The sequence below is a fragment of the Phocoena phocoena genome, chromosome 2 (assembly GCF_963924675.1).
Source record: "Phocoena phocoena chromosome 2, mPhoPho1.1, whole genome shotgun sequence".
NCBI lineage: Eukaryota > Metazoa > Chordata > Mammalia > Artiodactyla > Phocoenidae > Phocoena > Phocoena phocoena.
In genome coordinates, this window is record NC_089220.1 from 116107431 (window position 1) to 116122967 (window position 15537).

A 15537-nucleotide genomic window follows, 5' to 3' on the forward strand; every position below is an offset into this window, starting at 1 on the left:
AGAAAATTCATATTTGTGAGTGAATTTCTGGTCTGCCTTAGAGCCAGTACGATTAATTGGCCAAGTGGGTTCCATCTAGTAATATCAATAGTGGCCCAAACAGAACTACAACTTCTCTCTTCTGGAATAAATTTCCTGAGGGTCATCCGATTAGAGCCTTAGAGAGGAGAAATCCACCAAGAAGTACTGGTTGTAGGTAATTGACCATAAAACCAACAATTGGATCAATTTTTAAACTCTGTTTAAGGTTGTGCTCATGATAGAAAAAACATTTGATTCGCATGCAAACGTTCAAGAAAACACTATAAATAATCACATGGGCCGGCTCCAGCGTCTCGGAATCGCTGTTTGCTTCTGATGTCAGGTACAACCTCTGTCCTCTCCCACATCCCCCTGAGACACAGCCGCCCAGAACGGAGCTCATGCTCAGAGTTCTGATCTCAAGAACTACAGAAGCCAGCACCAATTTGTACAAGCTGAATGTTTCCATTTTATTTTAAAGAAATGTGGTTAATTCACCCTTAAAGGTATTGGATTAACCAAGAGTGGCCTCTCAGATGTCCTGAGGGGACCGACAGGGGCTCTGTCCATCAACTGATGACAAATCTGGCAGGGTCCTTGGCCACCAGTCCCAGGGGGTCTTCCTGGCCCTACCTCCCCAACTCAGGATGGCAACCAGAGGCTGAGGAGAGGAGGGGAGGTCCTTGCACATGTCTGGGTCTCCCAGGAACTAAAAGGAGACTGTGTAGGTGGTCCCTGGTGGGATAAGGAGTGCCAAGCTGGAGTGGGGGTGGGAGGTCAGGGGTGGCTTCTTGACAGAAGTAGTGAGATAAAAGATAGGGAGGAGGGCTTCCCTGGTGGCACAGTGGTTGAGAGTCCGCCTTCCGATGCAGCGGACACGGGTTCGTGCCCCAGTCCGGGAAGATCCCACATGCCGCGGAGCGGCTGGGCCCGTGAGCCATGGCCACTGAGCCTGCGCGTCCGGAGCCTGTGCTCCGCAACGGGAGAGGCCACAACAGTGAGAGGCCTGCGTACTGCAAAAAAAAAAAAAAAAAAAAAAAACATAGGGAGGAGCCCAGGAAGGCCGGCCCATAAACTGAGTGACCAGGTGATGTAGTTGTGCTGGGGCAGACCACCTTGAAATTCAGAGTTGGAAGTTTATTATGCACGTAAGAGCCATTGAAGGGCTCCAGAGGCCAGGGAGAATGTTCCAGTTATCTGCTGCTGCATAATAAGCCACCCCAAAACTTAAAGCAATGCTGTTTTCTTTTATAATTCTATCTCAGTTCTGTGGGTCAGGTGCTAGGCCCAGGCACAGCAGGGAGGGCTGGTCTCAATCCACGATCTGTGGGTTCCCAGCTGCGATGGCTTACGGGACAGGGAGCTGGAGCAGCTGGAGCTAGGTGGACATCTCTCTCTCCCACACAAGCTTGGGGCTTCCTCGCAGCATGGCCACCTCAGGGTAGTGGGGGCCCTTCCCTGGGGGAACAGCAAGCATTCCAGGAGGGAGGGTGGAAGCTACAAGGCTTCTGATGACCTGGCCTGAGAAGTCCCAGAACTTTGCGATGCTGCATTCTGCAAAGTCTCTAAGGCTCGTCCAGTTACACGGGGAGGGAAATTAGACTAACAAGAGGAGTAGCCAGCATTTTCAGCCAGCTTTCATCTACCAGAGAGGTAGGCTGTGTATTGAGGCGGTACAAAGAAAGCCCAGCCATAGGGAGACGGAGAACCATGAGGCTTGCCTGAAGAAGGCTACAGAGATCAGACCAGTCAGCCAGGAGCAGTGAGAGGGGGTTGCCCGACCCTTGTGCCCTTCTGAGCAGAGAAAATCCCTGGGGGGAGGGTGGATACACTACTACATTATTAGCTTGTTTCTCAGGGGCAGAGTGGGTTATGAGGGAACAGAAAGGGCCCCTCTTTGCCTGTGTAGGGGTCCCGGAAAACCAGGAAACAGGCCTGGCCAAGCCGGGGTGGGAGGGTGGTGGGCAGGAATCTTTCTATCTCTGACTCAGAAAAGCAGCTCCTAAGGGCCCTAAAAGCGCCTTGCTTGAAGGGGGTGGGCACGCCTCCCCTCCCCCAGCAGACATGTTGCCTAGGAGACTAGCCCCAGTCCCTGGGAAAAGGAGGTCAAGGGCAGGGTGGCATCTCATCCTGTCCCCTTGGAGACCACAGCTCAGTACCCCCAACCCAGGCTTGGCTCCCTGGGCTCCATGGCACCCTCCCTCAACAAGGCCCAGAGAGCCCCAGGTGGAATTGCAGCTCTGCTTCTGTGAGCGGGGCAACCTTGAACAAGTCACCCAGCTCTTCCCACTCTGGGCCTCAGCTTCCTCCTCAGAAAACTGGGAATGAAAATGCCTCCTTCGCAGACTCAGCTCTGGTTAGAGAAGAGTATATAAAGGGCCTGGCCAGTGACCGACGTTCAACAAAGGGGGGCTGCTGTCATGAGGCCCCCATGACCCCTACAGGCTCTACCTAGGCTTAGCGTATCTGCCTGGGTGGATAGAAGATTTGTAAAGCTTTAGGCTTTGGCGGGGGGGTGTTGGGGGGGCGGGGTACACTTTTGAAACTGCATATCCTAGTCCCTCTCAACTGTTCCTTTAACGTAACGGTCAGCCTCAGGTGCCTGCCGTTGTGCAGGTACTACTTCAGTCAGGGTCACTTCAGTGCTCTGAGATGGCTCTTGTCCCAAGTCCCTCCCCTCCCTACTCAACCCCATCATTTTCTCTGGCTCAGAACAGAAGCCCCAGTTGAGGATCAGGGTTTGCTGTGTGACCTCCGAAAGTCATTGCACCTCTCTGGCCTCCGTGGGTGGTTCTCAGCAGAGGGCACCGAGCAGAGTCTCCAGCAGATAAGAGTACTGTGGCAGGAGGTGTGAGAAGGCAGGCTGGACTACCTGGAGGAGGGACATGTGTGCCTGGGGCTGGACAGCAAGACAGCACCCCTAGACGTGCCCCCCAAGAGCTGCGGGGCCCACTCAGGCCAGCCTCTGTCCCACCACAGGCTGAAACCAGAGCATCTGTGGGAGGCGGATGCCCTCTGCCGGATGCAAAGGCGAACCACATGGCAGGTAGCCTAGGCCTGCCAGCCAGGGATCCTTGAGGCCTGGGGACCCAGAGTAGTTGCCTAGGGAAGGGCAAAGCGGGAAGGGTGCGTGCCCAGCCCAGCAAACCCACCACCCTGGCTGGGAGTCGCCACCCGCCCTCTGTACCCACTCCACCCCCTGCAGAGCCCAGCCATCCACACTGCCTCTGATCCAGACACCCATCTATACCTGCCCAGCCCCCCCAACCCCCTCTACTCCAGCCCATGCCCCCCTATACACCTCCCCCGCATGCCTTCTCATCCTCCAGAAAACCCTCTGTCTCTCCATCCGCATGCCTGTCTTTGACCCTGTGTCTTCAGCTACCTCTGACCTTCCTCAACCTCACTGTCCCCCTCCATCCTCCTCCTCCTGCACATCCTCTTCCTGGCTGTCACAGCACTGGCCAATGTCACCAGGGGCCACCTCCTGGAGGTCAAGCCCAGAGGCTCCCTCTGCAGGGAAAGCTATTGCGCTTTCTCCTTCTTTCAAAAACCTTTTAGGGCTTCCCTGGTGGCTCAGTGGTTGAGAATCTGCCTGCTAATGCAGGGGACACGGGTTCGAGCCCTGGTCCGGGAAGATCCCACATGCTGCGGAGCAGCTAGGCCCGTGAGCCACAACTACTGAGCCTGCGCATCTGGAGCCTGTGCTCCGCAACGAGAGGCCGCGATATTGAGAGACCCATGCACCGCCATGAAGAGTGGCCCCCGCTTGCCACAACTAGAGAAAGCCCTCGCACAGAAACGAGGACCCAACACAGCCAAAAATAAATAAATAAACAAATGTGGGGTTTAGAAAAAAAAGAAAAAAGAAAACCTTTTAAACTGTGAAATACAATCCTTATGGAAAAAAATGCACTGAACATAAAAATACTGGGTTGGCCAAAATCTTTGTAAGATCTTATGGAAAAACCCAAATGAACTTTTTGGCCAACCCAATAAAACACAACCAAATTATTATAAAGCAAACATCCATGAAACCACCACCCAGGTCAAGAAATAGAATATCACCAGCACCCAAAGCCCCTGGTGCCCCTCTTCTCCTAGATATGGGAGGAAAAAGGGTGGGAGCAGGCTGACAAGGCCAAGGCCACAGAGCTTCAGAAAAGAGGGGAGATGGCCTCCTGCTTTGGATAATGGCACACTTAGTAGTACAGACAAACCTTCCCTTTAGATAACCTGGACCCTGGACCCACTTTGTTTCTTTATACTGTCATCACCTCCGTATGCCTCCCTAATCGCTATGGCCTAATAGTCCCTGTTTTTAACTTTCTAGAAAGGGCATCATGCCATGTGTGTTTTATTTTATGTATAGTTCTTCTGCTCAACTTTTTGTGTGAGATTCATCTGCATGGTTGCTTGGTGCTGTGGGTCCTCTTTTTCATGGCTGTGTAGTATTCCACGGTGTGGGTTTCCCCCACCCCCCTCTCTTATCTATGTCCAATAATTCCTCACTGTCCCATCAGCTCTTTATATGTTTAAGAAGGTGACTTTTACTTTGTGTCCAGGTTTTTAAGTTATCTAAAGGGAAGGTTGGTCTATATCATTGAATGTGCCATTACCCAAAGCCGAAGGCCATCTCCCCTCCTTTCTGAAGCTCTGTGGCCTTGGCCTTGCCAGCCTGCTCCCACCCCTCTTCCACCCACCCCTCTGGCAATTTCCCTGAACTTGAGGGCTCCTCTCCCACCACCACCCCTTTCATTTGTCCTTGAATCTCCTCCTGACTCTGGAAAATCTCCTTCCTTCCAAGGCTTCCATCACATCTGGCGGGCTGTCCTCCCACCCCTCTATCTCCAGCTGAGATTCTTTCGAAGCTTACAGCCATCAGCTGCCTGTGACCACCTTCACCTGGAGGGCACGCAGGTACCTCACACCCAGCACGAGTCCCTTGTCCTCCGCACTCGGTGCGTGCACCTCCTCCCCACAGGACTCCAGATTCTGACTCCTCATGACTCCTCTGTGCTCTCCTCCCACCCATGGTCCTCCCTCCTCATCTCCATGCACATCGCCTCCACCAGGCACAGGTCCCAACACGTTCACCAGGCTGGTGGTTACTGGCCTTCGTTCTCCTGATTGGTACTCCCTGCTCAGAGCCAGAGAGAGTTTCTCACAGGCACCCACTGCCCCGCAGCCGAGGCCCTTCAGCAGCCTTCAGGATGGAGTCCAAGCTCCTGAGACTGGCCTTCAAGGCTGTCTCCTGTCTGCCCTGCCACCTCTCCAACTGTACCTCTGCCTCTCCTCCCCACACCCTGCTCTCACCTGCTTTGTTCCTCATCACATGCTCTCTCACCTCTCTGCCTTTGTCTCCCCTGCCCTGAGAGCCCTCTCCCCACCCCCAGGTAACACCTACTCATTCCCAAGAGTCAGCTCAGATCATCACTTCTTCCAGCAAGTGCCTTCCTGCCTCCCCGCTCCCCCACCCCAGGCTGGGTTAAGAGCCTCCTTTGAGTTTCCCTCTGTCAGAGGCACTTCCTGCCAGCTCCTCAGTGTAGAGGGGAACCCACTGCAGGCGGGGACAGTCTGGGCTCCTCTGGGCTCCGAGTCCCCAGCATAGCACAGACGCGGCACTCAGCAAGTGTTGGTTGACTATGTGTTTACTGAGCTGCTCCCAGTCAAGGCTTTATAACTGAGTTTCTGAGACCTTGGGCACACTGCTGTCTCCTAGCCTCAGTTTCCCCATCTGAACAATGAAGGTATAAGGACCCTTTTGGCCAACATAGTTGGTAGTGACCACAGGGATACTTGAACATCCCCACTTGGATGAGGTGCCTCTGATTCCACCATAAGAAACTTCCTATTTGTGGGGGAGAGAGGCAAGCATTGCCCTCTTCAGGCTTTTGTGAAAGATAACCACCACCCCTCCTCCTTAATTAAAGGTAAGGGAGGGTGAGGTGTATGCTGGGCCTCAGTTTCTATAAAGTGAGAGCAGTCAGATAATCATACCTTCTGTGCTTGGTACCCAGGTCTATTGTCTGAATAATTTTTTTAAAAACCACAAAACACTCAAAAGGTTTTGCAGAGATGGTGGTAGCATCTCCAGGCACCCTATATGCCAGGCCAGGCTGGCCCTCCTCACACTCCCTGACTCCACAGCCACTCCTTGAGGTGAGGTTATTTTCCCATTCCACAGATGAGGACACTGAGGCTCAGAGAATAGTTACAACCCTTCCAGAGCCAGAGAGGGGGTGTTAGTGCAGCAAGGGCCACCAGTACCCACTAGCAGGGGAGTTATTCGAACCCAGGGCCACCTGACACTTCTTATCTCAGCTGGCTCTGAGAGCTGGGGTCCTGGTGGGGGGTGTCAGTGGGTGAGGGGGGTGCAGTGAGCACTCAGGGTCAGGAACAGGTGGAGTCAGTGTCCCTAGAGGGTGTGCTAGCCCAGAGAGGAGACAGGGATGGGGCTGACATCCCACCCACACCCCTACCAGAACAGCCTGGGAGCTGGGGGGAAGGGGGAGCAGGCGGAGGGGCAGCACCGCAACAGGAATCTGGGTCATGGTGTCCTGTATGTTCTCAAGGCTGGGCTGTGACGCAGAGCATGGCCCTGAATGGGGAGCCCATCCCAGTCTGTGGGGAGAGGTCAAGGCTGCAGTCTAGAATCATGGCTCAGCTCTGAGGGTGGGTGGAGCTGGGGAGGAGGGGCAGGACCACCAGGCTGCCTCCTCTCTGGGTCCCCCGGGACCGAGGGCTCCGGCCACGGTAGAGACTGAGGCAGGGTAAGCCAGGGCCAGGTCCCCCTTCATCCCTACTGGGGAGATTTCACTCTCAGAGAGCAGCCGGCTGGGGATGGTGTAGGGGCCTGTGGAAGGGCTAATCTCCAAGGCGTGGAGTCCCCAAGAACCCATCAGCCATCCGGATGAGGCAAGGGCGCCCCACTTCCTCAGGAGGCATGATCTCCATCTCCTCCATTTCTTTTTTTTCCTTGCTCTGGGCCTCATCTTTCTTTGTCAAGGAGGAGGGGTGAGCTCTGCTCACCCCCAGGACTGCTGAGTGAAAAACAACAGGGTATTAGAAAGGGTGAACCCCTGAATGAGAAGAGGAGCTTATTAGACCCATGGGGTAGACTAAACGCCGGCAGCGCCTTCCCAAGGACTCCCTCCATGCACATGTGCATGCGTGCACACACATGCTCATTCGGGAGCGGCACACACTGTCAGTCCTCATGCAATTACAAGTTACTGAGTGGACTATAAAATGTCAAAGGTTAGATAGTCGGAATGGGGGAGGGGTTCTCTGCAGATAGCTCAGCCTGAGTGGAGGTGTGAAGGGGGAAATAAGAGTGTGCTGGAGGGAAAGGGCGGGGTCGATGGGCATGAGGGGGTGGCTTGTAAGAGGCCTTGAATGCCAAGCCTCAGACTTTGCATCTGAGTTGATGCAGAGCCAGGAGGAAGCTGGTCCAAACCTCAGGAGCTCATTCTGAACCACAACCGTGAAGATCTCAGCCCTCCACCCACACACACATAGATGAAGGTGTCCCGGACCCCAGCGTCCAGCAGGGTTCTTCCCCTCCTAGGGCCTCTCTCCCCCAACCCCTACCTTGGGCAGGGATGAGGCTGACATCCCGCCCACACCGCACACCAGAACAGCCTGGGAGCTGGGGGGAAGGGGGAGTAGGTGGAGGGGCAGCACCACAACAGGAATCCGGGTCATGGTGTGAAGTACAGCACCCATTCAAACAAATGCACAAAACATAAATGTATTCACAGCGATGAATCATCACAATGTGAACACACACATGTAACCCCACAGGTCCTGCAAGTCAAGAAGGGTGGCATTGCCAGCACTCCAGAAGCTCCCTCATGCCCCCAGTCCCCCACCCCCCCACTTCCCCAAGGGGATCTAATACCCCGATTTCTAACTCTTTTAAGTTTGCTTGTTTTTGAAGAAACTCTACATGGAATTGTAGAGGACGTACCTTGTGTCTGACTTGTTTGGCTCACAATTAGTTTGAGAGATTCCTCCATGTGGTTTCACGTGACCATCATTCATTCATTTGTACTGCTGTATAGTATCCCATCGCATTCTACTGCCCATTCTACTGTGATGGGCACCTGTGTTATTTCCAGTTTGGGATTATTACAAATAATGCTACTAGGAACATCCTTACCCCGCTTCTTAATGCATTCACTGCATCAATGTGATGCATTCACATTTTTACTGGGTGTATACTCAGGAGTATAATTGCTAGATCATAGGCTATGCATGTGTTCAACTTGAACAGGATCCAGTATCCAAGCAGTTCTCGGAAAGGATGGTGACACTTCCTGTTCCCCCAGCAGTGACTAAGCATTCTACTTGTTCTGTATCATCACCAACATTTGATATGGTCAGGGTTGTTTGTTTTGGTTTTAGTCATTGTGGTGGGTGTATAGTAGTATCTTGTTGTGGTTTTAAATGACTAATGAGGGCGGCCACCAATTCAGATGATTATTGGCTAATTTTGCCAAGGGCCAGTTCAAATCTCTTGTCCATTATTCTATGGCGTAGTCTGTCTTTCTCTTATTGATTTGTGGGAGTTGTTTTTATATGAGTCCATCATCGGTTGTGTTTGTTGCAAGTATCTTCTCCCACTTTTCCTGCCCATTTCACCTCCTTAATGATGTCTTTTCATGAATAAAAGTTCTGAACTTAAATGTACCCAACTTATCAATCCTTTCCATTCTGGTTCGTGCTTTTGTGGCATGTCCTGTTGTAAAAAACCTTTCCCTACCCCAAGTGCATAAAGATATTCTTATCCTGGTCTTCTAGAAGCTTTATTGGGTTTTTTTTACAAATTTATTTTATTTATTTATTTATTTTTGGCTGCGTTGGGTCTCGCAGGCTCTAGAGTGCAGGCTCAGCAGCTGTGGCACACGGGCTTAGGTGCTCCGCGGCACGTGGGATCTTCCCGGACCAGGGCCCGAACCCATGTCCCCTGCCTTGGCAGGCAGACTCTTAACCACTGCACCACCAGGGAAGGCCCTAGAAGCTTTATTGTATTATCTTTTACATTTAGATCTACAATCCATCTGGAATTCTTTTATTTATTTATTTTTAAATTAATTTATTTATTTTTGGCAGTGTTGGGTCTTCATTGCTGCACGAGGGTTTTCTCTAGTTGCAGCGAGCGGGAGCTACTCTTCGTTGCCGTGCTTGGGCTTCTCATTGCGGTGGCTTCTCTTGTGGAGCATGGGTTCTAGGTGTGCGGGCTTCAGTAGTTGTGGCACATGGGCTCAGTAGTTGTGGCTTGTGGGCTCTAGAGCACAGGCTCGGTAGTTGTGGCACACAGGCTTATTTGCTCCGCGGCATGTGGGAACTTCCTGGACCAGGGCTCGAACCCGTGTCCCCTGCATTGACAGGTGGATTCTTAGCCACTGCGCCACCAGGGAAGTCCTGGAATTTATTTTTAATTATGGTATGTAATAGGCGTCAAGTTACCCTTTTCTCCAGATAGATATCAAACTGATGCAGCACCATTTATTAAAATTACAATCCTTGGGCTTCCCTGGTGGCGGCGCAGTGGTTGAGAGTCCGCCTGCCGATGCAGGGGACGCGGGTTCGTGCCCCGGTCTGGGAAGATCCCACGTGCTGCTGAGTGGCTGGGCCCTTGAGCCATGGCCGCTGAACCTGCGCATCCGGAGCCTGTGCTCCGCAACAGGAGAGGCCGCAACAGTGAGAGGCCCGCGTACCGCAAAAAAAAAAAAAAAAATTACAATCCTTTCCCTGCCTCCCTGTAACACCATCTTTGTCATGTATTAAGGGTCCATATATGTGTGGGTCTCTTTCAGGGCTCTCTCTTGTTTTGCTTTGGTCTGCTTATCAATCTTTGCACTTACATTACCCCGTCTTAATTATTGTAGCTTTATCATAAGTCTTGAAAGCTGATAGAGCAAGTCTTCCCACCTGTTCTTCTTCAAAAATATTTTGGCTACGCTTGTTCTTTTTATTTCTCATAGAATCAGCTAATCTATTTCTACACATACACATAGAGTGTTATGATTTTAATTGGAAATGCATTGAATCTATAAATCAATTTAGGGAAGAACTAACTCTTTAAATATTGCATCTTTCAATCCAGAAACATGGTATGGCCCTCAATGTATTTAGGTTTAAATTATTTTTAATTGATGAGTAATATATGGACAAATTCTTAGTAAAAATGCAAAAAATAGAGATTAAGCAAGTGTTCCTTTCTCTTCCCAAACTAAGCAGTAGCCACTGTTAACTATACACCTGCATGTACGCACTCATGCACACACATGTGCATACACACGCATGCACACACACATACCAGTGACAGATGGGATCATATTAATTTACCACATTTTTTTTACTTAATAATGCAGTGTGGACATCTCTGTGTCAGAATAAGTGAATCTAGGTCATTTTTTTTTAAGCTTTACTGTTTCAGATTTTATTGGATAATTGGTATTACATGCATTTAAGGTATTTTATGTGCTTATAAGTGTACTGTATTAGACCATTCCATAATTTTTATTAAATTCAGTTTAGAAAATAGTTTATGTATTCTTATATCCTAAGATTCTTCATCCTTATAGGCAAATGTGCTTGTTCCAGTTGTGTGAAATTGCTTGGTGTAAACCCGTTAATAGGCTTGAATGATGAAAAGTTGGTGCTTTAACGCTCTGCAGGGAAGTTGGGAGTTTTGTTTTACAGTAAATGTAGATTTTGCTGTAATTTCAAACCTTCTGCTCTCTTAACTGTACTATACACAGCATGATATAAGAGTAGGAAAACTGGGCTTCCCTGGTGGCGCAGTGGTTGAGAGTTTGCCTGCCGATGCAGGGGACACGGGTTCGTGCCCTGGTCCAGGAAGATCCCACGTGCTGCGGAGCAGCTGGGCCCGCGAGCCATGGCCGCTGAGCCTGCGCGTCCGGAGCCTGTGCTCCGCAGCGGGAGAGGCCACAACAGTGAGAGGCCCGCGTACCGCAAAAAAAAAAAAAAAAAAAAAAAAGAGTAGGAAAACTGACAGAGTCAACAAATGACAAGATCAATTTTGCTTGCTTTGTACTTTTGGATTAAGCCTATATCTAACACTTCCAAATAGCTCTGCACTGGAGGATATTAGATCCTCCCAATATTAAGCACTATGTTATTCTTTTTTCTCCATTTTCGTTTTGAATTTTATTTTATTTTTTATACAGCAGGTTCTTATTAGTTATCGATTTTATACATAGTAGTGTATATATGCCAACCCCAATCTCCCAATTCATCACCCCACCCCACCCCCCACTTTCCCCCCTTGGTGTCCATACGTTTGTTCTCTACATCTGTGTCTCTATTTCTGCCCCGCAAACTTGTTCATCTGTACCATTTATTCTAGATTCCATATATATGCGTTAATATATGATATTCATTTTTCTCTTTTTGACTTACTTCACTCTGTATGACAGTCTTAACTCCAGCCACAACTCTACAAATGACCCAATTTCTTTCCTTTTTATGGCTGAGTAATATTCCATTGTATATATGTACCACATCTTCTTTATCCAGTCATCTGTCGATGGGCATTTACGTTGCTTCCATGACCTGGCTATTGTAAATAGTGCTGCAAAGAACATTGGTGTGTATGTGTCTGTTTATTTTTTTAATAAAGAAAAAGTTTATTCTCTCTTCCCCTCTACATGTGTCTTTTTGAATTATGGTTTTCTCTGGGTATATGCCCAGTAGTGGGTTTGTTGGGTCATATGGTAATTCTATTTTTAGCTTTTTAAGAACCTCCATACTGTTCTCCATAGTGACTGTATCAATTTACATTCCCACCAACAGTGCAAGAGGGTTCCATTTTCTCCACACCCTCTCCAGCATTTGTTGCTTGTAGATTTTCTGATGATGCCCATTCTAAACGGTGTGAGGTGATACCTCATCGTAGTTTTGATTTGCATTTCTCTAATAATTAGTGATGTTGAGCAGCTTATCATGTGCTTCTTGGCCATCTGTATGTCTTCTTTGGAGAAACGTCTATTTAGGTCTTCTGCCCATGTTTTGATTGTTTTTTTTTTTAATATTGAGCTGCATGAGCTGTTTATATATTTTGGAGATTAATCCTTTGTCCATTGATTCGTTTGCAAATATTTTCTCTCATTCTGAGGGTTGTCTTTTCATCTTGTTTATAGTTTCCTTTGCTGTGCAAAAGTTTTAAGTTTCATTAGGTCCCATTTATTTGTTTTCGTTTTTATTTCCATTACTCTAGGAGGTGGGTCAAAAAAGATCTTGCTGTGATTTATGTCAGAGTGTCCTTCCTATGTTTTTCTCTAAGAGTTTTATAGTATCCAGTCTTACATGTAGGTCTTTAATCCATTTTGAATTTATTTTTGTGTATGGTGTTAGGGAGTGTTCTATTTTCATTCTTTTACATGTAGATGTCCAGTTTTCCCAGCACCACTTATTGAAGAGACTGTCTTTTCTCCATTGTATATCCTTGCCTCCTTTGTCATAGATCAGTTAACCATAGGTGTGTGGGTTTATCTCTGGGCTTTCTATCCTGTTCCATTGATCTATATTTCTGTTTTTGTCCCAGTACCATATTGTCTTGATTACTGTAGCTTTGTAGTATAGTCTGAAGTCAGGGAGTCTGATTCCTCCAGCTCTGTTTTTTTTTTTTTTTTTTTGTGGTACACGGACCTCTCACTGTTGCGGCCTCTACCGTTGCGGAGCACAGGCTCCGGACACGCAGGCTCAGCGGCCATGGCTCACGGGCCCAGCCGCTCCGCGGCATGTGGGATCTTCCCAGACCTGGGCACGAACCCGTGTCCCCTGCATCAGCAGGCAGACTCTCAACCACTGCACCACCAGGGAAGCCCCTCCAGCTCTGTTTTTTCCCCTCAAGACTGCTTTGCCTATTTGGGGTTTTTTGTGTCTCCATACAAATTTTAAGATTTTTTGTTCTGGTTCTGTAAAAAATGCCATTGGTAATTTGATAGGGATTGAAATGAATCTGTAGATTGCTTTGGGTAGTATAGTCATTTTCACAATATTGGTTCTTCCAATCCAAGAACATGGTATATCTCTCCATGTGTTTGTATCATCTTTAATTTCTTTCATCGGTGTCTTACAGTTTTCTGCATACAGGTCTTTTGTCTCCTTAGGTAAGTTTATTCCTAGGTATTTTATTCTTTTTGTTGCAATGGTAAATGGGAGTGTTTCCTTAATTTCTCTTTCAGATGTTTCATCATTAGTATATAGGAATGCAAGAGATTTCTGTGCATTAATTTTGTATTCTGCAACTTTACCAAATTCATTGATTAGCTCTAGTAGTTTTCTGGTGGCATCTTTAGGATTCTCTATGTATAGTATCATGTCATCTGCAAGCAGTGACAGCTGTACTTCTTCTTTTCCATTTTGTATTCCTTTTCTTTCTTTTTCTTCTCTGATTGCCATGGCTAGGACTTCCAAAACTATGTTGATAATAGTGGTGAGAGTGAACATCCTTGTCTTGTTCCTGATTTTAGAGGAAATGCTTTCAGTTTTTCACCACTCAGAATGATGGTTCCTGTGGATTTGTCATATATGGCCTTTACTATGTTGCGGTAGCTTCCCTCTATGCCCACTTTCCGGAGAGTTTTTATCATAAATGGGTGTTGAATTTTGTCGAAAGCTTTTTCTGCATCTGTTGAGATGATCATAGGTTTTTATTCCTTAATTTTTTAATATGGTGTAACACATTGATTGATTTTCCTATATTGAAGAAGACTTGCATCCCTGGGATAAATCTCACTTGATCGTGGTGTATGACCCTTTTAATGTGTTGCTGGATTCTGTTTGCTAGTATTTTGTTGAGGATTTTTGCATCTATATTCATCAGTGATATTGGTCTGTAATTTTCTTTTTTGTAGTATCTTTGTCTGGTTTTGGTATCAGGGTGATGGTGGCCTCGTAGAATGAGTTTCGGAGCATTCCTTTCTCTGCAATTTTTTGGAAGAGTTTGAGAAGGATGGATGTTAGCTTTTCTCTAAATGTTTGATAGAATTCACCTGTGAAGCCATCTGGCCCTGGACTTTTGTTTGTTGGAAGATTTTTAATCACAATTTCAATTTCATTACATGTGATTGGTCTGTTCATATTTTCTATTTCTCCCTGGCTCAGTCTTGGAAGGTTATACCTTTCTAAGAATTTGTCCATTTCTTCCAGATTGTCCATTTTATTGGAATAGAGTTGCCTGTAGTAGTCTCTTGTGATGCTTTGTATTTCTGCGGTGTATGATGTCACTTCTCCTTTTTCATTTCTAATTTTATTGACTCGAGTCCTCTCTCTCTTTTTCTTGATGAGTCTGGCTAAAGGTTTATCAGTTTTGTTTATCTTCTCAAAGAACCAGCTTTTAGTTTTATTATCTTTGCTATTGTTTTCTTTGTTTCTATTTCATTTATTTCTGCTCTGATCTTTATGATTTCTTTCCTTTTACTAACTTGGGGTTTTGTTTGGTCTTCTTTCTCTACTTCCTTTAGGTGTAAGGTTAGTTTGTTTATTTGAGATTTTTCTTGTTTCTTGAGGTAGGACTGTATGGCTATAAGCTTCCCTCTTAGAACTGGTTTTGCTGCATCCCATAGGTTTTGGATTGTCATGTTTTCATTTTGATTTGTCTCTAGGTATTTTTTGATTTCCTCTTTGGTTTCTTCAGTGATCTCCTGGTTATTTAGTAATGTATTGTTTAGCTTCCATGTGTTTGTGCTTTTTACGTTTTTTCCCCTGTAATTTATTTCTAATCTCATAGCGTTGTGGTAGGAAAAGATGTTTGATATGATTTCAATTTTCTTAAATTTGCTGAGGCTTGGTTTGTGACCCAAGATGTGATCTATCCTGGAGAATGTTCTGTGTACACTTGAGAAGAAAGTGTAATCTACTCTTTTCAGGTGGAATGTCCTATAAATATCAATTAAATCTATCTGGTCTATTGTGTCATTTAAAGTTTGTGTTTCCTTATTAATTTTCTGTTTGGATGATCTGTCCGTTGGTGTAAATGAGGTGTTAAAGTCCCCAACTATGATTGTGTTACCATCGATTTCCTCTTTTATGGCTGTTAGCATTGGCCTTATATATTGAGGTGCTCCTATGTTGGGTGCATATATTTATGATTGTTATATCTTCTTCTTGGATCATTATGTAGTGTCCTTCCTTGTCTCTTGTAACAGTCTTTATTTTAAAGTCTATTTTATCTGATATGAGTATTGCTACTCCAGCTTTCTTTTGATTTCCATTTGCATGGAATATCTTTTTCCATCCCCTCACTTGCAGTCTGTATGTGTCCCTAGGTCTGAAGTGGGTCTCTTTTAAACAGCATGTATGTGGGTCTTGTTTTTGTATCCATTCAGCAAGCCTGTGTCTTTTGGTTGAAGCATTGAATCGATTCACATTTAAGGTAATTATCAATATGTATATTCCTATTACAATTTTCTTAATTGTTTTGGGTTTGTTTTTGTAGGTCCTTTTCTTCTCTTGTGTTTCCCACTTAGAGAAGTTCCT